The 23,477-nt window shown below is 40.4% G+C and overlaps 1 long non-coding RNA gene across 1 annotated transcript in view; it reads right to left on the bottom strand.

Annotated features, from left to right (window-relative positions):
* Positions 1-7,475: 7,475 nt before the first annotated feature.
* The window catches only part of LOC144368090 (uncharacterized), a 109,304-nt gene continuing 93,302 nt past the window's right edge, over positions 7,476-23,477 (bottom strand). The window contains exon 2 of the long non-coding RNA XR_013427864.1: positions 7,476-7,798. This is a non-coding gene — a long non-coding RNA (uncharacterized LOC144368090). The remainder of the gene's footprint in view (positions 7,799-23,477) is intronic.

A 23,477-nucleotide genomic window follows, 5' to 3' on the forward strand; every position in this document is an offset into this window, starting at 1 on the left:
AGGTTGTTCAAGTTGTTTATATTTTTTGGTACGTTTAGTCATTTGTTTTAATATTTCTACTTGGCAAATTTAAAAGTTTAAATGATGTCGCTAGCACACGGTAGTTGTTGATTCTTGTTTATTTTCTCACTCACTGTTGTTTTAACAGGCTTACTTGACAAAAGGAAAGTTTACAAGTCTCTGTCAGTCTCCAAATTAATTTTTAATATTTACTAGACCATAAAATCCCCAAGTTTGGGTTATCATTATTCAACCTTGGAAACTCCTTCAATAAAATAGCTGCACTGCCTGCTCATGTGCGGCCAGGAGTTGCAGGACATTCAATTTAATTCAAGCCAATGGGATAGAGGAATACAATACAGACAGGCTAGGGTAACTCCTGGGACAATTTTGCCAACCCATGTAATTAAAGGCTGCAGCAGTTATTCGGGCAAGGCAGAAAGATGATCATGAGCTTAAGTAATAAAAGTAATAATTCTAGTATTTGAGAATGCAAGAGAGCAGTGTTTCCATTTGCTTTATAAAATATATAGTTGGCCTAAGAATTTTCTTTTAAATGCAAATGAACATCATGGTTGTCTGAATTAACTCTACCCAGAAATATACAGAAAATCTTCTATTGAACCTTAAACTTCTTAAAATCTTAAACTTCTGTGAATATGTTCATGGTCTGCTATAACTACTATCATGGTAAAACTGTTAAATAGTATTTGTTTCTCACATAGTATTCCCTTGAATATTGTTAGTTTCCTGGGGCTGCCATAACAAAGTAGCTTAAACAGACAGACCATGCCTAGTTCTGTAGAATGAAAGCCTGAGTTCAAGGTGATGGGTGACTATGCTCCCTCTAAAGGACTGCAGACCTTTCTCCAAGCTTCTGATACTTCTCTGGTCTATGACAGAATAACTCCAATCTTCCCATGGCCTTCTCTCTGTGTGTGTGTCTGTCTCTGTGTCCAAATTTTTACCTTTTATAAGGATGCATTGGGAGTTTAGCCTACCTGGTATGACCTTGTCTCAACTTACTACATATGGAACATCCCTGTTTCCAAAGAAGACCACATTCTGAGGTACTGGAAGTTAGGGCTTCAGTAATATGAATTTGAGTAGGTTTAATTCAACCAACATCAAATGCTCTTCCTAAACAGAGTTCTAAGGGCAACATCATTGTAAAATTTGTAAATTATAATTCATTACCCACCTACAAAGCACGTTGATGTATCAAAAATGTCAAGTCATTTTAAAAAAAAAACCAAAACTATGAAACGCAGTGATTCTCAAATTTAGTTGACTTGGGAATTTATTTTCCTAAGGGATACCCATTTAAATCCCACTAGTGTTCCATGCAATTCCTCTCAGAGAACACAAGCAAGCCCAAGGTGAGCGCAGCCCAATACCTAAACCATGGTCACTGTCTCCAACAGCGAAAATAAATTCCAGGGAAGCCAGCAAGCCTCTGACAATCCATAACCCTCTCGCCTCGTCTGGTCTCTTTGGGAGAATAGCGGGAAAGTGTTACCAAGTCCTGGACATAGAAGCTCTTGGAAGCAATTACGACAGATTCAAAATCAAGTGGCAAAGAGAGACGCCATCATTAAACGAGGAGGGGAAAAACAGGACGCTGACATTCCGCCAAACCTCTTTAAATGAGGTCGTGCACTCGAGTGCAGACTATGGCTGATGACTGGCAGTGCGGGGAGAAATTGGTAGGAAACAATAGAGCCTGGTGGTGGCTGTTTCGTAAGTGGAAGGAAAATGAGAGGCGGACGGGCTCCGGAGCTGCCCTTGCTGCTGCCGCTAATCAGATCCACAGCTGGCTGCCTCGGGCAAGCGCAGCAGCAGGTCTCGGGGCCCCAGGCACACACGGACCAGAGCTCGCTGCCGCCCTGGCAACCGCAGGGCGGTGGGTTGTAGCCCGGCTAATCCTGCTCTGCACATCCCCCTGCTTGACGGAGCAGGAGAGAAGTCACTGTGCAGCGGCTGTTGTGCTTTCCTTTTCAAGCAGCTGCTGCTTTATTGGACGCCTGACTTTGCGATTAACTTTGGCTTATTTTTTTTGCCATATGCCTTTCCCAAAGCTGCTTTAGTTCGGGGTGCAAGCTGAGCGCCTGCGATTTCATTAATCCGGGACTGTCTGCTCTCAGCAGCTCGGTTCACCACTGCGTCTGCAATTGGCATTTTGCTCGCCTCCTTTGGCCTGGCTAGAACAATTGCTGGCCTATTTGTCTCGACAGGCTCATTATCGATTTAGCCCATGGACTCATATCAGGCACTGCAGAGGCACCGACTTCCTCTGACCTGATAGAAAAAAAAATATGCTAAATATGACAACACCTGTGGAGTCTTCTTTGGTCCTGATATGGAAAGGGGACAAACGAACAATTGCAGTGCAGAGGAGAAGAAAGACAATCAGGGGCATTTCATCGGAAAGCACACTAGCCTTAGGTATGTGAAGATGTGGGAAGTGATATCTGAATTTTGATGAGAAACAAATATTGAATAAATCATTTGAGAACAGATGGGGAAAATATACAAAGTCTTTGTTGAAAAGAAAAAAAAAAACCTCAACTGAGCTCTTCCAGGTACACATAAAAGGGGATATGATCCTATAATAGAAGGCAATTGGCATCCTCTGGTTAAAATTAGGCTTTGCAAGCAAACTTCTGGGGCATTCAATTCCATCCTCTAAATCCCAAACATATCCACACAAAACAGCTGCTTACCAGGTTAAACGATTAGCTGAGCAGAAAGATCAAAGATTGAGATGCCAATAAAATGTGTCATGAAACTCAAGCAAGCAGCATCTGTAAGATAAGATGGAGCTCCCACTTGGCCATTATTTGAAGCCATAGAAGGTCCATTTACTTCCCTTATCCCACACCCCGAAAGACTCAAATGCACACACCCATACATACACGCAAACATATGCATGCACACACACACACACAAAGATATAGTTGGGGTTTCTGCTATCCCATTTAGAAAAAGAAGGAAAAACGTGCTGCTTTCACAAAGGACTGTTCACGTACTTATCTTCCCCATTCATTACACCTTAAGGGGACCAAAATTAACATGGAACATATTGGAAGAAACTATGGGAAAATGTTTCTTGGTCCTCCTGTTGAGCAAGACAGTTGCATAAAATTGAATTGTTCTTCAGTCAGCAACATATCATAAATTCTGCCTTAGAAACCAGACCAAAGTATTGCAGAAAGCTCAGAGACCAGGAAGGAAAACAAAACACAGGAGGGTGGTTAGTGATTCCCTCCAAGAGGTCTAGGGTGTTCTTTAAAACAGCATCATTATGACAGCCTCCCTGCAGGGCTTTTTCTAAGCAATTCCTCCTAAATGCCTCAGAGTCGAAACATCTTTTCAGTTCAAGGAAGAATGAATATCTGAGATAGAATACACAACCTCTTTGGGATCTATGAACCAGAGGGTGGTGCAGGAGGGCATTTGATTCTAGGCATTAGAATTGCTTCAAGAGATAAAATATGGTGGAAATCCAATTTTGTTTTGGCAAAGTTTGCAATATTTTGTAAAGCTTTTATAGGCAAAGAGAAAAAAGAAATACTTCTAACTGCATTTCTCTTCCCTGCCACAAAGTCACCCATTTTTTAAATTGTTGTTTACACTAAAAATATGCTCACGACAGCACAGAAGAGCTGAGATGGTGCATTTCTATTAAAACATACTTTATTTTGTTACCGAAACTAAATGTAAGTGTGGCAGCTATGGGCCCCTCTGATCACTTTCAGAAGGCAATATTCTCTAATCCAGTGATTTTCAGTCTTGGCTGAACATTGGTGTCAGTCACCTAGGAAGTTTTATTTATTTATTTTTTAAAGTGATGCCTGTATCCTCCCAACCAGAAACTATGGTTTATAATTGGTCTGGCACTGGGAATTTTTTTAAGCTCCCATGTGATTCTAATTTTCAGAGAAGGCTGAAAACCAGTTCAAGTCTAACCCCTAGAATTTGGGTTTATAATTATTTCAGAGATATTGTTCTAGTATCCTCTTCTAGCCCCCTCCTTACTCCTGCTCCCAGGATTCCCCATGGACCTCTCTCCTGAAACACCTCCAATATCAAGAGTCTCTGAGTTGAAAAACAGTGAATGGCCTGATACGTTTTACAGCATGAACTAGAACAGCTCCTGTTTTCTACTGCCTGATCTCTCAGTCTCCCCAAATTCAGTACACCAGTCTGTGTATCAGATAGTTGAGAATTTGACAGGAGAGTTAGGGTAGTTTCAGAAAGTAGTTACTAATCTAGAAAAGAACAGAAGGTTCACTAAATTGGGCTTTCCTGAGCCTTGAAAGGAAGGCATCCGTAGTGGGTGTTTCTCTCACTCTTTACCAGGGCTCCCTGCCATCCGTAGCAAGCTCCTTTCCAAAAGGTCTTCCATCTAAGGGCTGGGGATAGAGCTCAGTTGGTAGAGCACTTGCCTTGCATGCACAAGGCCCTGGGTTCGATCCCCAGCACCAAAAAAAAAAAAAAATTCAAAAGGTCTGCTATCTAACATCTCTCAGTAGAAATCTCCATCTTCTCCAGGAAAACTCAACCTCCTCCCACTCCCAGATGTTCCTCACTCCCCCTCTTATGTATTATAACCCAAATGGCATTTCTGCAGCTTGAAAAGTGTTCCTATGTGTATGCCAGGTGGGGAGTGAGACTCTTAGCCTTCCCCATTTTTACTTGCCAGGGGAGAACTGGGGCCTAGTCCTACAAGCAGGGAAGGTCCTGGATGACCCAGCTGAGTTTTTCTTTCCTGTGACTCATCTCTACAGTAGTGGTTGTACAGTGATGTCAACTAGGACTTCTCAGGCAATTTATCCCAAAGGAGATAATTTGTCCCTCCCTACTCCCTACAAACCACAGGGCTCTCAAACATAAGTGACTTCAGACAGAATTCAGAGTGACAGAGAAATAAAAAATGAGTTGATGGTGAAAATTACTGTGGTGTTCAAATAAAGCACATTTTATGATGTCATCCCACTGAACCCAGTTTTTGAACTCTTACCTACATACATAGTAAATAAAACAAAAAATATTTCCTCATTCAACCTTCAAGGTGCCACGTCCTAGACTTGGAGGTAATAGAAGTTGCTACTGAGCTCAAAAAGGTGTTTTATTGTTCCTGCAGAAGGAAGAGAGGCCATATGAATTATCAAAGGGTTACATTATCACTGGTGAGTACACTCTCTGTCCCTACACTTATCTTCAATTTCTGCTCCTTGATCCATCAAACTTCCCGCTTCCATTTCCCTAACACCTATTTATACCTCAAGTTCCAGTGTGTTACTTTTTATACCATAACCCTCTCTGCCCTACTTTCAGGCTAGTTTGGCCCTCTCGTAATACTTTGCATATATGGGTTCATAGAACACTTCATAATTTCAAATATCAGTTCTAGGTACACTGACAAGTATAGAAACAATTTGAAAGTTAGATGACACTGATTGTCAGTGGGGTTGTATAATAAGATAAACTGCTCAACATAGTAATGACACAGAAATTCAATTATGTGGTATAAACCACAGAGAAATGATTTCAACTATATGCAATGAAATATTGATAAGAATGTCCATAGCAGTATCATTATTATGCACATCATCAGGGACATGGATAATTAAAACATATCAATTAAAGTATACTCATAAAATAGCCTACTATTTAGCACTAAAAAAAGCTACATATACTAAAGGATCAATCTCATAAGCAATTCTAAGAGAAAAAATAAAGTCATGGAAAACTATTTGCAACAAAATATGATTTATGTAACATTTTAATATATGTGTAAGAAATTTTCAGCTTGTTTAGGAATATATACAGATATAGTAGTAGTTGTACTTTTCCAGGGATGCTATAACAAAAAGTACTATAAACAAATGGCTTAAATAACAGAAATTTATTGTCTCCCAATACTGGAGACTAGAAATCTCAGACCAAGGTATCAATTGGATTGGCTTTTTCTGAGGTTGTAAAGGAAAATCGCTTTCCTCTCCTGTAACTTCAGGTAGTTTTCTGATAATCTTTGCTGTTTCTTGGCTTGTAAGTGCATCAGCCCAACATCTTTCTTCATTTTCAGTTATTGTTATTCTGCCTCTGTGCATATAGGTCCAAATTTCCCCTTTTCATAAGATCACAGTCATATTGCTTTGGGCCCACACTAATGATTGAGTCTTAATTTGTTCATTTGCAAAGAACTTATTTCTAATAAGATCACAGTGAGGAGTTAGGACTTAAATATACTAAAGGGGGTACATTTCATAATGTATGAAGAAACGTATGTCTACTTGGAGTGTAGCTCAGTAGAAAGAGCTTGCTGGCATGTAAGGCTTTAGATTCCATCCCCAGCACCATAAAATATATATATATATATATATATATATATATATATATATATATATATATATATATAACATGGGCTGAAGATGTGGCTCAAGCGGTAGCGCGTTCACCTGGCATGCGTGTGGCCTGGGTTCGATCCTCAGCACCACATACAAACAAAGATGTTGTGTCTGCCGAAAACTAAAAAAAAAAAAAAAGTATTTTACATCTAAAATACTTCCTGTTAATTATGAAATATGTACTTTATGACAATTCAGCTACATCATACCATAAAATGTGTGAGGGTAGGGTCACTGTATCAGAAGCCTAGTGCAAAGCTTGGTGCATAGGAGGCATGTGTTAGCTTTGTGCCACTGTGACCAAAACACACAACAAGAACAGCTTAGAGAAGGAGAAGTTTGTTTTGTCTCACGGTTTCAGAAGTTTCAGTCCATGGTCGCTGGCTCTATTGCTCTGGACCAGAGGTGAGGCAGAATATTGGGCAGAAGGGCCCAGCAGAGGAAAGCTGTTTAACTCATGGGAACCAATAAACAGAGAGGAAACCAGAGACAAAATATATAACACCAAGTCCTTCCCCTGGTGACCCACTTCCTCCAGCCATGCCCCCCCTGCCTGAAGTTACCACTCAGTAATCCACTCAAACTATTAATCCATCAAATGGATTAATGCACTGTTAAGTTATGACTCTCATATTCTAACCATTTCACCTTCTGCAATAACACAGGAGCTTTTAGAGGATACCTCATATCCAAACCATAACATCCTGTCCCTGGCTCCCAAAAGCACATGTTTATCTCATAGTGCAAAATGCATTAAGCCCATCTCTAACATTCCCCACAGTCTTAGCAGTTCCAGAATTATCCAAAAGTCCAAATCCAAAGCAAAACCTCCTCTGAGACTCAAGGTAAGCTTTTGGCTAAGTTTCATCCCCAGTATCTACATATATATATAAAACAAATTGTCCAGGTTTTTAGCCCTCGTTCCCTCCCGACCTGCGGGAGAGATGGAGAGAGCATGCCCTGACCAGGACGAGCCAAGAAAGGAGAGGGCCAACTGACCTCCCGCACCCAGCCCTCCCTCACCGAAGGACAATCAGATCAGGGAGACCAGTCAAAGCAGGATCTCGTTTAATGAGAAAACACACACAGCTAATATAATGTACAGGAGCCAGTCAGGATAAAGGTCAGCAGGGTGGGGAGAGTTCACATGTACACCCATCCCACAGGCAGTAATGGGAGACACGAGCTGACCACAAGGGCGGAAGGGTTCTGAGCCTCTCCTAGAGGTGGTCCGATTTTTCGTCACAATCCATGGCAACACCTTCTGGCTGATCGACAGGCGCTATCGTAGCCACATGTGGCCCCAGGACCGGGAAGCAGGTAGCAGCCAGCAAGTTAGGTTTCCTCTTTTCTGATGCAACATGCCCTACATGTTACATCATGCCCTACAACAAATGACAAATTAAGGGAATTAGTTACTTCGGGGAGAATTAAAAATTAAGTGTTCAGAAAGAAGTTAACAGGGTCTTCAACTACAATGGAAATATTTTATTTTTAAAAGCTGACCATAACTGGAAATTAGAGCCCCTGTGCATGTGTGGGGTGAGGGCACACAAAACATACAATCACACAAAGTATATATTCCTATTTCAAAAGGAAGGAATAGGAGCATAGAAAGAAGGGATGGAAGCAAAATAAGACTGAAACCCAGCCAGGCAAACATTAGGCCCTATAGTTCTATGTCCAGCATCTGGAACACATGGCGGCAAAACGTGAGTTCCAAATGGCTTCTGTAGTTCCATCCCTGTGGCCTCGCTTCTTTCAGCACACATGAGCTCTCTCTTAGTCTGGCTCTGTTCACAGCCAGAAGCTTTCCTCAGAAGACATTCCACATTACTGGTTTCTCTCAATCTGGGAGGTCTACATTGCAGCTTTAGCTCCCCTCTTAGAATTTTATGTGTCTTTCTCTTAGGGGCTGCCTATGGGGATTCCGGCCCTGCCACATTTTGCCTGGTCTCCAGTATCTTCCTTTGAAAACTTTATGGAAGTCTCTTTGACTCCCTAACTCCAGTATCCTCCGCTCCTGACAATTTAGTGCCATGTAGATAAAGCCATGGTCTGTCAACAATTTGAATAGTGGTTGAGCTCCTGTGGACCATGGATGCCATGGTCTCTAAGTGCCTGGAAAGGCAAGCATGGTCAATTGAATCCTAAGGAAACTTCCTAGATGCTCCTGTGTGAACAGGATAGGATGTCTCTTCTCAGAGGAGTTTTACATTTTACACCCTTGAACCTGTGATGGGCATGTTTTTGCTGATTTCTGAGGTGTCCCCAAGGCATCTTTCCAGTCTATGCAAAATAGTTAGCTTCTCTGTAAAGGTGATAATCTCTTCAACAATCATAACTTTCTTGGCCCCAATTTTACATGTACTTTTCTGGCCAAATTTAAGTTTTTAAAAATTTTCTTCTCTGTTTTATGTTCCTGATTCTCACAGTAAACCTGACTGAAAACTGCCAGCAATATTCACGATACTGCCTAAATGTTGGGCTGACTTAAAACCTCCAGTAGATTAATTAGTCTATCACTTTTAAATTCAGCCTTATACAAAGTCTCAGGACATGGGCAAAATGCAGACAAGTTCTTTGCCAAAATATGACACTTGTGACCTCTAGTCCAATTCCCAATTGAGTCCTCCTTCTCCTCTGAAACCTCATGAGCATGGTCTTTACTGTCCACATTCCTAGCAGCCTTCTGGTCTTCTTAGTTCACACCAGAATCACCTATTAAGCTCCACTTACAACATTCTAAGACTTCTCTATCCTGCATTTCCAAACTTTTCCAAAGTTCTTCCACAAATTACAAAAGCTTTGGAGCATCATGATTAGGTATGTTATAGGAACAGTTCCTATGTTAATCAGCTTTTCATATCTGTGACTAAGATAACCGACCAGAGCAATTTAGAGGAGGAAACACTTATTTTGAGCTCATGGTTTTAGAACTTCAGTCCATGGTCAGCCAATACCTTCAGTGGGCCCAAGACATGGCAGAGGAAAGCTGCTCACCTCATGATAGCCAGAAAAGAGAGAGAGAAATAGAAGCTTCAGGGACAATACATATAATCCCCACAGCATGCCTCCAGTGACTCATTTTCTCTAGCCATGCCCCATCCTCCTGTAGTTACCACTCAGCGGGTCCATTTAAATTATCAATCCATGAAATCCACTACTTTGGTTACAGCTCTCATAATCTAATCATTTCACCTCTGAACATTTCTGAATTAACACAGAGGCTTTTATGAGATACTTCACATCCAAAGAATTGTGGCATATAACAAATCTTCAAATTAATTAATGAGTTGGACATCATTATCAATACCTATGTATGAGGAAACTGAGGGGCAAATGAAGAATCAAAGTAAGTTATCATAATTGCACAGGTGATCAGCTGAGTTAGCATTTTAACTCCAGTGCTCTAACCTTCCAAGTATCATCATCCCTATTTCTTGGTGTGTAGGAGGAAAACTTAAGGCTCCATAAATCTGAAGAGACATTGCTCCTTTATTCTTGTCAGTGGATACTCAGTTATTTGGGCAGAGATACACAGACATTCATAGGCCTTGGCATCTTTACTGACAAACCCATTTTTCAAGGAAGTTAGAGATCAAGATATTAATATGTGGAGATCTGTAACTACCCCAATCACAGTGCTTGTCCCCACATGAATCTGTTCTGGGTGAAGGTAGTCAGCCTTAAAGAATTACAGTGATCACATCTTTCTTATGACAAAATCATATAAATAAAGAACTGGAAGGATCTAAATGGAAGAAAAAGGTTCCATACAGCACATCACTAGGATTGAGGTAGCTAGTAAGTGTGTTCAATTCCCAATTCTCTCTTATTATTTGGAAATTATCTCTTGGTCCACAGAAGTGGCTCTTCTCATCAAGTTTATACTGTGTCTTTAATTCATCAGTTGGGGTTCATTAGACCAGGCCATGGACACCAGACCAAAGCTTACAAGTAGATTGGATGAGAATCTGGGTCTGAGAAGTATCAGTCTCTGAAGCTGAATCTAACTGCAGTCTCAGAATACAGATACTCTGGAGTGGCCATATTCTGGGATAGGAAGTCCAGAAAAAAAAAAGTCTCTAGAGAGAGAGAAGCAGAGCAGGCATTCCAATGACTCATGATAAGAAAAGATATCGAGAAAGGAAAAACCCAAAGACTTTTCAAGTGCTCATTTCTGTTCCTTCCTTATACCATTCCCGATATTTCTGTTCTTTGGCTTTGTGAAAGAGACCATGACCTTATAAATTTCAAGTTAGTTTGTTACTTGAGCTAGTTGGTTACTTGAGTTAGCTTGTTGCAAGATCAAGTTAGGTTAGTCTGTTACTTGAGCTCTTTGGTTAAAGAGACCTGACTAATATAGCTTGGCAGATGGTGGTAACAAAGCACAAAAGAGAAAGGAACTGACTTTCCCAGCTAGCAGGTGGCAGGAGGGATGCACCCCATCTTATTCTTTAAGCCTCGCCCACTCACTACCTTTACATCCCACTCTGCAGACAAATTTCCATTTTTTTCAATGCAGAGTGAGAAACAAATGAAAGAAACAAATCCTTCTAAATTATTAGTCTAAGCCAAATGGAGCTGGACAGCCTCCAGCTACCCACTCAGCCACCTTCAAGCAGCTGTCCCCCAGAGCTAAATGGGAACAAATAAGCCAGTAAGAATTTTACTTTGGGTGCACACAAGATCCAGAGAAGTAAGACACAGAAGCAGTCAAGGGAGTGTAAAGGGCTTTAGGTTTGAATGACAAAGGTAGGAACCAGCAAAAAGGCAGGAGTGGGCAGAACCACCAAACATCTTCTTTAACCTCATTAAGGGCCATATTAATTACGATTGAATGAGTCAGTGATAGTTTGCAGTTGAGAAAGAAAAAAAGCCAAATGCATTTATTGATGTGTCTCCTTGTCTACCAACTACTCCACCCACACTGGCAACAGGCTTATGGATAAACAACCTTGTCTTTAAGGAATTACATAGAATTAAACTGTGTTGGAATGATGAATACCAATAGTCTTGAATTTTGTACTACAGTTACTAGCCTGATGCCTAGTAGATTTGGTTTAGATTTGGTGCTTAATACCCTGTGCTGAATGTAATTAAAACCAAACTGAATGTGCTGTTAAGATGACCAGCTTAGACATGTCTTCTTGACTTAGCCACTAAAGCTGAATGTTTAATATTACTACACAAAGCCTATGTTTCCCCCAAAAAAAGGGAAAAAAATGTGTTCAAAATGTTCAAAATGTTGTCCCCTACAATGTAGCATAACTAGAAGACAAAACTATAGAAAGAAATCCTGAAACACCCAGATTATAAAGAGACAGCTTCAGCTCTGAGCAAAATAAGACAATGAAGCATTCCCTACAAAAAAATTGGGAACACAGTGCTTCTCTGCTATGCAATCCACCCATGGTCCCTTCCATACTCTCCACATGTGTGCCAACATAAAGGTTTTCATTGTTTGATTAAGAGAGCTTATGACGGCTGGGAGTGTAGCTCAGTGATAGACCACTTACCTAGCATGTGCAAGCTTCTGGGTTTGATTTCCAGTACACACGCATACAAAACAAAAACAAAAACAAAAACAAGGGCTTTCCAGAAGGGTTGAGAAATGCCCAGTTGAGACACTTCAGAGGGAACTCAGCCAAGCTGCACTTCTGACAGACAACCCACCAATGGTAGATGGCCTGGAAACAATTACCAAAAAGGCCCCACCAGAAATCAAGAACAACAAAAGGGCTAACATGACTGTAGCCAAGATGATGGGCATTGCTTCCCAGAATCCTGGTGGATGGTCTGCATGACTGGTCTTGCTTACCTGAGGCCCCATTCCATTGATGACGGTGGCATTAGTTTCCATTTCCCTACCTGTGGCTTCCTTAGTGGGGACCCTCCCCCAGATCCTTCTCTAAGCCTAGATCCATTTTCTGTTCCTTTCCAGGTCTCAGTAACCCTCACTTCAAGCCAGGACCATCTGAATCTTTTTGCTTCCCTTTCTACATGACATTGTGATTCTGGAATAATCTTTAGGTACTGCATGTTTGAGAGCTTTCCTTATAATTCTCAGTGCCTATCCATCCTTCTATCCATCTCTGTATTTCTCTCCCTCAGCACTGGGGATGGATCCATGGCTCAGGTATGCTGGGTAAACACTCTTATCACTAAACTACACCTCCAATCCTCTTCTCTTAATTAATCTCTCCTATCTCAAAAAAAAATTGCTTTTCAAATGTTTCTGTCATGGATTCCATTAGCCTCTTTTGTAAGTTAAAAAAACTTCACTTGGCCCTTTTTACTCTTCATTTCTGCTATAACAATTTTCATTTCTTTCAAGGCAGGGTAGATGCCTCCAACACCCTAAAGAACATTTCATTCATTTTCAGGGAAATGCTGATGACAAAAGTAAACATTTATTGACATTATCTTCATGTAGCATCTTAACAGGAATCAGGAGACTAGCATTTTGCAAGATATTTTTGAAGGAAGAAAACTTAGTAATATCATTTCTATAAGATTGTACCTAAAGGGATTTCAGAGCAGGGTTGTAAACAAGAATTTTTAAAGGCTGTAGTCTTTGCTAACACTTCATAACCAGAATCTGAAATCCCTGAATCCTAGGTCCTATTTAGGCTTCTAAGTTACAGAGAGGCTCAGGAGAGACCTCAAAAAAATATAAGCTCTTAGTCACTTGCTGGATTTTGCTCCAATTTTATTTCCCACAGGATTTTTAATCTGGTGAACTGTGTTAGTATGTATGAAAACTGCAAGAATAATTTTTCAGGCAAAAATCAAGGATAGAAGTTAAGATCTTACCTTCACCTTAGAGCCTTTAACTCCTTGATCTTCTAAATGATGATCAGCCTAATAAATGAGGTATCCTCCAATATCAGTGGAGATAGAAGGAATGGGAATGAAAGAGAAGAACAGAGGAGATAGAAATGAAGGAAAAGATAACTTTTATGTCTCTTCTGTCCTCCAACTCAGTTATATCCTTATCAAAGTAACCTCACTGTATATGACTTGAATGTTCTGTGTTGTCCTTTATCTAACTAAATTTCCTTTTCCTTACTCTGCCCACTGGGGTAGCCATGAGCCACCTGTGGCTATTTAAATTCAAATTTCAACTAAAATTGAATTCAGTTCCTCAGTCATACTATCCACATTGTAAGAGGTCAGCAGCTAGATGTGATTAATGGCTACCTTTTGGAAATCATAGATGCAGAACATTTCCATCATGACAGAAAATTCTAACAAACAGTGTATAATCTAAGCAATATAGAGAAGAGGAGAAAAATGGAGTTCTGTCGAGTTTAGTAAGTATGATTCAGTGGTGGTGGTGGTAGTCATAGCCTGGCATTTATTGAGCACCCACCTAGGAAGGTACAGGGGTTGTTTCCATTTTAAAGACAGGGACAGAAAGGTTATGTCCAAGCTTACACAGCTAAGAGTAGTGGAACCAAGTTTGAATTCAGGCCATTGAGTTCCAAGAACTCATTCTCTTAACCACTCTGCTCTAGTGTGTGACATAAAAAAGGATCCCCAGAACCAGAAAGAGGAGTTTCTCATACCCGGTCAGACAGAGCCTATTACAGTGGTATTTGAAAAACAAAGGCTAGGCAAAAGCACTGGCTACAGGTTTCCATCACCTACTTAGAGGGAAGGGTTCAGACATCATCAGTACCAGCACCCAGCAGTGTGTCCTTTATGCACATATTTTCAGATGTCAGTATGTTATAAAATGAATGCTCATTAATTATCCATAATCTCTAATAATCCTTTAACTGTCACCCAAGACTTCCTGAATTTTAAAATTTACAGAGGTGGGGATCATGTATGTCTTTGACATGACTGTATCATCATATTTATATCAATATTTAATCGAGTACAGAGTATATGGTAGCCTCTCTAATAGCATTTTTATAAGAACAATAAAGGAAAAATAAAAATAATCTAACCAAGTTTTGTTATGCAAAGATATGTGATAGTGGGATACACCTGATTATTAAAGTCAGACTGTAGTGTGTACTATAGGCAAAACCATGCACTCAGTATCCTTTTTTCAGAATATCCTTTAACTTAATGGATATTTGTTGATTTGGCATTCAGTCTGCATCCCCCTTCCTAAGATAGGTACCAAAGTTCCTATTTAGGAATTGACTTCTTCCACATTAATATACCTGGATTATTGTCAGTCAAGGAAACATTTCCTCTTCTAGGTAAATGGCAAACCAACATGGACCAGTCAAACGCTGCTTTTGGCTGAGAGTGCCGAGTGGAGCAGAACAAACATGGATATGCATTTGGAACAGATTCACTGTAGCTATGAAGCCTTTCAGGTTATTCTTTGGTTGCCATTCCTGGATCCCTGGCACATTCTTCATTTCTGCCTTTTCTGAAAATGTTTTTTCAGTCTGCCCTTCAGTTCTATGGGTACCCTGTATCCTTCCTAAACAAAACAAAGCAAAAGATAATAAAATAATTTCTACTTAGCCAAGTTGATTTCACTTTCCTTACACCAAAAAATTCAACTAACACATCTAAGGAGACCTTTCCCTATTTGTATGTGCTCAGCATCTCAGCACTACCACACAACTTAGGGTTGACTATGTAATTTGAGGGATCCAGTGCAAAATGAAAGTGGGAGCTACTTATAAACAATCAGGGGAAAAGTATTAAGATATTAAAATATAAACCTATTTTTATTCTATAACCTCTCTGAGAACTCATCATGGAGTTACTATTTAGTGCTCTAAGTAAAGAAAAATCATGAACTTAGATTATAAATTTTACCATTTATATTTATTGTACAATGTCTTTTTAATGCAAATATCAGAGTATTTAACTGACATGCCAAATTACCAAAATTATACAACTCTTATTTCATGGCTCATACATGTAGCAGAATAATGGAAATATAGATCCACACTCATTCTATCCTCCTGGGGTATTAGGAAGGCTACATATGGATGAAGCAAACATATACTTCCTTCATTTCCTCTGCTCAGACACCTATACCAATATCCCAATGGATTTTACTGAAAAAAAAAAAGTCCAAGGATAAAATTATTGAGAATTTGAAGACAGTAACAGCAGACTCTAACCACTTCTAGGCATGAGACCCTATACTACTGTAGGCCAAATATCATAAAAGCCAGACCTGATACCAAAACTTTCATTTGAAGCAATAGCAGTCAAACCATCTATCTTCTCATCAGCTTTTGTCCTAATGTCTGTTGACCTATAATCTCATAACTGCAAAGAGTTATCTCTGGTTGTTCACTCCAGTATTCTTTTTGCAGAATTCAGGGAGAGTAAAAGGAGATGGAGTTTCTATGTTTTCCCTGTTTAGGTGAGTTTTAGAGATGTTTATATAACCCCTCTGAAGAAGAAACAGGAGAAAAATCCCTGAATATTCTTCTGCTTTCTGTAACTGCAAATGAAGGTCAATTTTACATTGCAGGAAAGGATTCAGCAGTAGCTTGCTACTAAAAAAGACAAGATCGATGGGGAACGCCCCGCAGCTGGAGTCTGTGGCACGTGCGGGGAAGCGGCGAGGTGCCAGAGTGGGGGTGCAGCGATGTGGATTCTGGGGGCTCCTGCCAGTGGTACAATGGCCGCCCTTAGTGCTGAGTTCCGGCTTTGAGACAGAGGAGAGAAGCGGTCCAGTTCGGTTCCCGAAACCGGTCGGACCATGGAGGAGGACAGCAGCCGCCATCTTGGAGAAATGATGTAATCATCCCTGTTTTCTACTGATCTCAGCGCATTCAGCTACGGAACAGGTGATTTCAGGCTGGTATTTGCCTGCGTCTCCCAGACAGATCGCTGAGGCTTGGGGCTGGAGAACCTATGGAGAATATTCTGGGGGCTCGCTCCTGGCAAGGCATGCACCGGGCTCTGAGTGGCCGGATTCTGGTCCCTGGTGCTGCCTTGGCTCAGGGTTGGGGAGCCTGCGGAGACTGGGTGTGGAGGCCAGCTCCAAGTGGAGTGTGCGCTGAGCTTGGGGTAGCTGGGTTCTGACTCCCGGAACAGTTTTGGCCCGGGGCTGGGGAGCCCGCAGGGACTGCATCTTTGAGCCTGCGCCCAGCGGAGCGTGCACCAAGTTTGGAGTACTTGGAGCTGCCGGGCTCTGGCTCCTGGAGCTGCTTTGGCCTGGGGCTGGGGAACCCGCGGGGGGGCGCTCCTTGGAGCCAGCCCACAGCGGAGCGTGCATCGGGATCAGAGAGACTGGGTTCTGGCTCCCGAAGCTGCTTTGGCCTAGGGCTGGGGAACCTGCGGTGACTGCTTCTCGGTCAGGGTCCTGCTGGGTGCTGTGGGGGCCGGGGGGGGGGGGCAGAGTGGAGCTGCCGCCTGCGCCCAGAGCAGGCCAAGTGACCCTCCGGCATGGTATCACGACACCCCAACTGCAGCTGGGGCCGAAGAGAGTAGCCGCCCACGCCTAGAATAGGACCAGCAACCCAACGGCACGGTAGCCAAGTAACTCCATTTGGAGTAGGGGCTGTGCACAGCCGCCTTCTGAGCCTGCAAGGTAGGCAGACCTGCGACCCACTGGCAGGACCGGCCTGGTAGCCTGCCAGCGTGGGGGATACGTAGCACCGAGGCAGTCACGTCATACTGGTTGGAGTGGAGGTGGAACAGGGCCGCCGCCTGTGTCCGGAGGGGGCTCAGTGACCCGTAGGAGAGGCAGTCAGGTACCCCCATTGGGAGTGGGGGCTGTGCAGAACTGCCACCCGAGCCCGCAGGGTGGGCAGACCTGCGACCCACCAGCGGAACAGGTCTAGAGGCCTGCCAGCATGGTGGACACGTCACACCAATTGGAGTGGGGATAGAGCAGAGCCGCCGCCCACATCCGGATCAGGACCAACGACCCAAGGGTGTGGTAGTTACGTCACCACAATTGGAGTGGGGGCAGAGCAGAGCTGCCACCCGTGCCCGCAGGGGGGGCAGACCTGTGACTGACCAGCGTGGTAGACAGACCACCCTAATTAGAGGAGGAGCACAGCCACTTGCCCTGCAAGGGAGACTTCCCAACTATACAAGAGCAATATAAATAAATAGTGGGTAAATTTCAAAAAGTTTCACCAAGCAGAAAGAAACGCAGCATGAAAAGACAAGGAAAGAAAGGACCACAAGCAATGCAGGTCAACTCAACTTTAGAAGAGGTAATAGCTGCAACAGATGGAGTGTCAGATAAAGAGTTCAGGATATACATGCTTCAGATGATCTGGAGTCTCAAGGAAGACATGAGACAGCAAAATCAGACAATGAAAGATCACATTGACAAGGAACTACATAAACAAATCCAGGAAGTAAAAGATCAATTTCATAGGGAGATAGAGGTAATAAAAAACAAACAAATAGAAATCCTAGAAATGCAAGAAGCAATAAACCAACTTAAAAACTCAATTGAGAATACTACCAGCAGAGTATATCACTTAGAAGAGAGAACATCCGACAATGAAGACAAAGTATTTCAACTTGAAAAGAACATAGACAGCTCAGCAAGTCTGCTAAGAAACCATGAGGAGAACATCCAAGATTATGGGATAATATTAAAAGACCAAACTTAAGAGTCATTGGGATACAGGAAGGCACAGAGCTCCAAACCAAAGGAATAAACAATCTATTCAGTGAAATAATACGAGAAAACTTCCCAGACTTGAAGAATGAGACAGAATCCCAAATCCTAGAAGCCTTCAGGATGCCGAATGTGCAAAATCATAAGAGATCCACACCTAGACACATTATAATGAAGATGTCCAACATACAGAATAAGGAGAGAATTTTAAAAGCTACAAGAGAAAGGAAGCAGATTACATTTAGGGGTAAACCAATCAGGATAACAGCTGATCTCTCAACACAGACTCTGAAAGCTAGAAGATCCTGGAATAACATATTTCAAACACTGAAAGAAAATGGGTTCCAACCAAGAATCGTGTATCTGGTGAAATTAAGCTTCAGGATGGAAGATGAAATTAAAACCTTCCACGATAAACAAAAGTTAAAAGAATTTGCAGCTAGAAAACCATCTCTTCAAAAAATCCTTGGCAAAACATTACAGGAAGAGGAAATGGAAAATAACATTGAAAACCAACAGGGGGAGGTAGGACAGTAAAGGGGGGAAAGTAATCAAAGAGGAAAAAAATCAGGTTTAGTAACATTAATAAACAAATATGGCTGGAAGAACAAACCATATCTCAATAATAACCCTAAATGTGAATGGCTTAAACTCACCAATTAAGAGACACAGGCTAGTTGAATGGATCACAAAACAAGACCCAACAATATGCTGCCTACAGGAGACACATCTGATAGGAAAAGATATACATAGACTGAAGGTGAAAGGTTGGGAAAAATCATACCACTCATATGGATTGCAGAAACAAGCAGGAGTGTCCATACTCATATCTAATAAAATAGATTTAAAGCCAAAGTTAATCAAAAGGGATAAAGAATGACACTTCATACTGCTCAAGGGAACCATATACCAACAAGACATAACAATCATAAATATATATGCCCCAAATAATGGTGCAGCTATGTTCGTCAAGCAAACTCTTCTCAAGTTCAAGAGTCTAATAGACCACCATACAATAATCATGGGAGACTTCAACACACCTCTCTCACCACTGGACAGATCTTCCAAACAAAAGTTAAATAAGGAAACTATAGAACTCAATTACACAATTAACAACCTAGACTTAATTGACATATATAGACTATACCACCCAACATCAAGTAGCTACACTTTTTTCTCAGCAGCACATGGAACCTTCTCAAAAATAGATCATATATTATGTCACAGGGAAACTCTTAGACAATATAAAGGAGTAGAGATAATACCATGCATCTTATCTGATCATAATGGAATGAAACTGAAAATCAATGATAAAAGAAGGAAGGAAAAATCATGCGTCATTTGGAGAATGAACAATAGGTTACTGAATGATCAATGGGTTTTAGAAGACATCAAGGAGGAAATTAAAAACTTCTTAGAGTTAAATGAAAACACAGACACAACATATCGGAATCTATGGGACACTTTGAAAGCAGTTCTAAGAAGAAAATTCATTGCTTGGAGTTCATTCCTTAAAAAAAGAAAAAACCAACAAATAAATGATCTCATACTTCATCTCAAAATCCTAGAAAAAGAAGAGCAAAACAACAGCAAAAGAAGTAGAAGGCAAGAAATAATTAAAATCAGAGCTGAAATTAATGAAATTGAAACAAAAGAAACAATTGAAAAAATTGACAAAACTAAAAGTTGGTTCTTTGAAAAAATAAATAAAATCGACAGACCCTTAGCCTTGCTAACAAAGAGAAGAAGAGAGAGAACCTAAATTACTAGCATACGGGATGAAAAAGGCAATATCACAACAGACACTTCAGAAATACAGAAGATAATCAGAAATTATTTTGAATCCTTATACTCCAATAAAATAGAAGATAGTGAAGGCATAGATAAATTTCTTAAGTCTTATGATCTGCCCAGATTGAGTCAGGAGGATATAGACAACCTAAACAGACCAATAACAATAGAGGAAATAGAAGAAACCATCAAAAGACTACCAACTAAGAAAAGCCCAGGACCGGATGGGAATACAGCAGAGTTTTACAAAACCTTTAAAGAGGAACTAACACCAATACTTTTCAAGCTATTTCAGGAAATAGAAAAAGAGGGAGAGCTTCCAAATACATTCTACGAGGCCAACATCACCCTGATGCCCAAACCAGACAAAGACACTTCAAAGAAAGAAAACTACAGACCAATATCTCTAATGAACCTAGATGCAAAAATCCTCAATAAAATTCTGGCAAATCGGATTCAAAAACATATCAAAAAAATTATACACCATGATCAAGTAGGATTCATCCCTGGGATGTAAGGCTGGTTCAGTATACGGAAATTAATAAATGTGATTCACCACATCAATAGACTTAAAAATAAGAACCATATGATCATCTCGATAGATGCAGAAAAAGCATTTGACAAAGTACAGCATCCCTTTATGTTTAAAACTCTAGAAAAATTAGGGATAACAGGATCATACCTCAACATTGTAAAAGCAATCTACAATAAGCCACAGGTCAGCATCATTCTGAATGGAGAAAAATTGAAGGCATTCCCTCTAAGATCTGGTACAAGACAGGGATGCCCTCTCTCACCACTTCTGTTCAACATAGTCCTGAAAACACTGGCCAGAGCAATTAGACAGAGGAAAGAAATTAAAGGCATAAAAATAGGAAAAGAAGAACTTAAATTATCACTATTTGCAGATGACATGATTCTATACCTAGCAGACCCAAAAGGGTCTACAAAGAAACTATTAGAGCTAATAAATGAATTCAGCAAAGTGGCAGGATATAAGATCAACACGCATAAATCAAAGGCATTCTTGTATATCAGCGACAAATCCTCTGAAACAGAAATGAGGACAACTACTCCATTCACAATATCCCCCCAAAAAATAAAATACTTGGGAATCAACCTAACAAAAGAGGTGAAAGACTTATACAATGAAAACTACAGAATCCTAAAGAGAGATATTGAAGAAGACCTTAGAAGATGGAAAAATATACCCTGTTCATGGATAGGCAGAACTAACATCATCAAAATGGCGATATTACCAAAAGTCCTCTATAAGTTCAATGCAATGCCAATCAAAATCCCAACAGCATTTCTTGTAGAAATAGATAAAAACAATCATGAAATTCATATGGAATAATAAAAGACCCAGAATAGCAAAAATAATGCTAAGCAGGAAGTGTGAATCAGGCGGTATAGCGATACCAGACTTCAAACTATACTACAGAGCAATAGTAACAAAAACAGCATGGTACTGGTACCAAAACAGGCGGGTGGACCAATGGTACAGAATAGAGGACACAGTAACCAATCCACAAAACTACAACTATGTTATATTTGATAAAGGAGCTAAAAGCATGCAATGGAAGAAGGATAGCATCTTCAACAAATGGTGCTGGGAAAACTGGAAATCCATTTGCATCAAAATGAATCTGAATCCCTTTCTCTCGCCATGCACAAAAGTTAACTCAAAATGGATCAAGGAGCTTGATATTAAATCAGAGACATGGCATCTGATAGAAGAAAAAGTTGGCTATGATCTACATACTGTGGGGTCGGGCTTCAAATTCCTCAATAGGACACCCATAGCGCAAGAGTTAACAACTAGAATCAACAAATGGGACTTACTCAAACTGAAAAGTTTTTTCTCAGCAAAAGAAACAATAAGAGAGATAAACAGGGAGCCTACATCCTGGGAACAAATCTTTACTCCACACACTTCAGATAGAGCCCTAATATCCAGAGTATACAAAGAACTCAAAAAATTAGACAATAATATAACAAATAACCCAATCAATAAATGGGCCAAGGACCTGAACAGACACTTCTCAGAGGAGGACATACAATCAATCAATAAGTACATGAAAAAATGCTCACCATCGCTAGCAGTCAGAGAAATGCAAATCAAAACCACCCTAAGATAACATCTCACTCCAGTAAGATTGGCAGCCATCATGAAGTCCAACAACAATAAGTGCTGGAGAGGATGCGGGGAAAAGGGTACACTTGTTCATTGTTGGTGGGACTGCAAATTGGTGCAACCAATTTGGAAAGCAGTATGGAGATTTCTTGGAAAGCTGGGAATGGAACCACCATTTGACCCAGCTATTCCCCTTCTAGGTCTATTCCCTAAAGACCTAATAGGAGCATGCTACAGGGACACTGCTACATCCATGTTCATAGCAGCACAATTCATGATAGCAAGATTGTGGAACCAACCTAGATGCCCTTCAATAGATGAATGGATAAAAAAATGTGGCATTTATACACCATGGAGTATTACTCTGCATTAAAAAATGACAAAATCATAGAATTTGGAGGGAAATGGATGGCATTAGAGCAGATTATGCTAAGTACAGCTAGCCAATCTTTAAAAAACAAATGCCAAATGACTCCTTTGATATAAGGGGAGTAACCAAGGACAGGGTAGGGATGAAGAGCTTGAGAAAAAGATTAACATTAAACAGGGATGAGAGGTGGGAGGGAAAGGGAGTGAGAAGGGAAATCGCATGGAAATGGAAGGTGATCCTCAGGGTTATACAAAATTACATATAAGAGGAAAGGAGGGATAAAACAAGATAATACAAGTGGAAGAAATGATTTACAGTAGAGGGGGTAGAGAGAGAAAAGGGGAGGGGAGGGGAGGGGAGGGGAGGGGTGAGGTGATAGTAGACAATAGGATAGACAGCAGAATACATCAGTCACTAGAAAGGCAATATGTAAATCAATGGAAGGGTGACTGATGTGATACAGCAATCTGTATACGGGGTAAAATTGGGAGTTCATAATCCACTTGAATCAAACTGTGAAATATGATATATTAAGAACTGTGTAATGTTTTGAACAACCAACAATTAAAAAAAATAAAAAAATAAAAAATAAATAAAAGAAAAAAAATAAAAAAATAAAAAAGACAAGATCATTTCAGGAAGCATCCTCTGCAAAAAGGCTGGAGAACAACATTCCTCACTCCAAAAGCCTCAGCTCTGCCTTCTTATGGCAATTCAGATGCATTTAAGGTGCATTGAAATCACAAAATCACATGATTTTGAATTGAAAGGGAACTTGGAAGGATCAGCTCTATCATTTTACAGATGAGGTTAGGTAATTTTCCATAGATCAAAGTACTATTTAATAGTAGCACCAGGCAAAGACCTGAATTCTTAACTTTTACCCCCACCATTAGCCATAGCATTGTTTCTCCAGAGGATAAAAATTATGATTTTATTTATACAATATTCTTGAAATGATAAATTGTAGAAATATAGAACAGATTAGTCATTAGTACTACAGTTATAAAGGACATTTGTTTGAAAAAATAGGCAAAGGGTACATAGGGTCTCTTTATATCTTACCACTATATTTGAGTCCATAATTATCTCAAAGTTAAAAGTTTAATTTGAAAAAATTAATAAAGGGCACATTTACAGTTTGACTTCACTCATTTAAGATAAATAATAATGGAAGTCAAATAC

The sequence above is a fragment of the Ictidomys tridecemlineatus genome, chromosome 11 (genome assembly GCF_052094955.1).
Source record: "Ictidomys tridecemlineatus isolate mIctTri1 chromosome 11, mIctTri1.hap1, whole genome shotgun sequence".
Classification (NCBI taxonomy): domain Eukaryota; kingdom Metazoa; phylum Chordata; class Mammalia; order Rodentia; family Sciuridae; genus Ictidomys; species Ictidomys tridecemlineatus.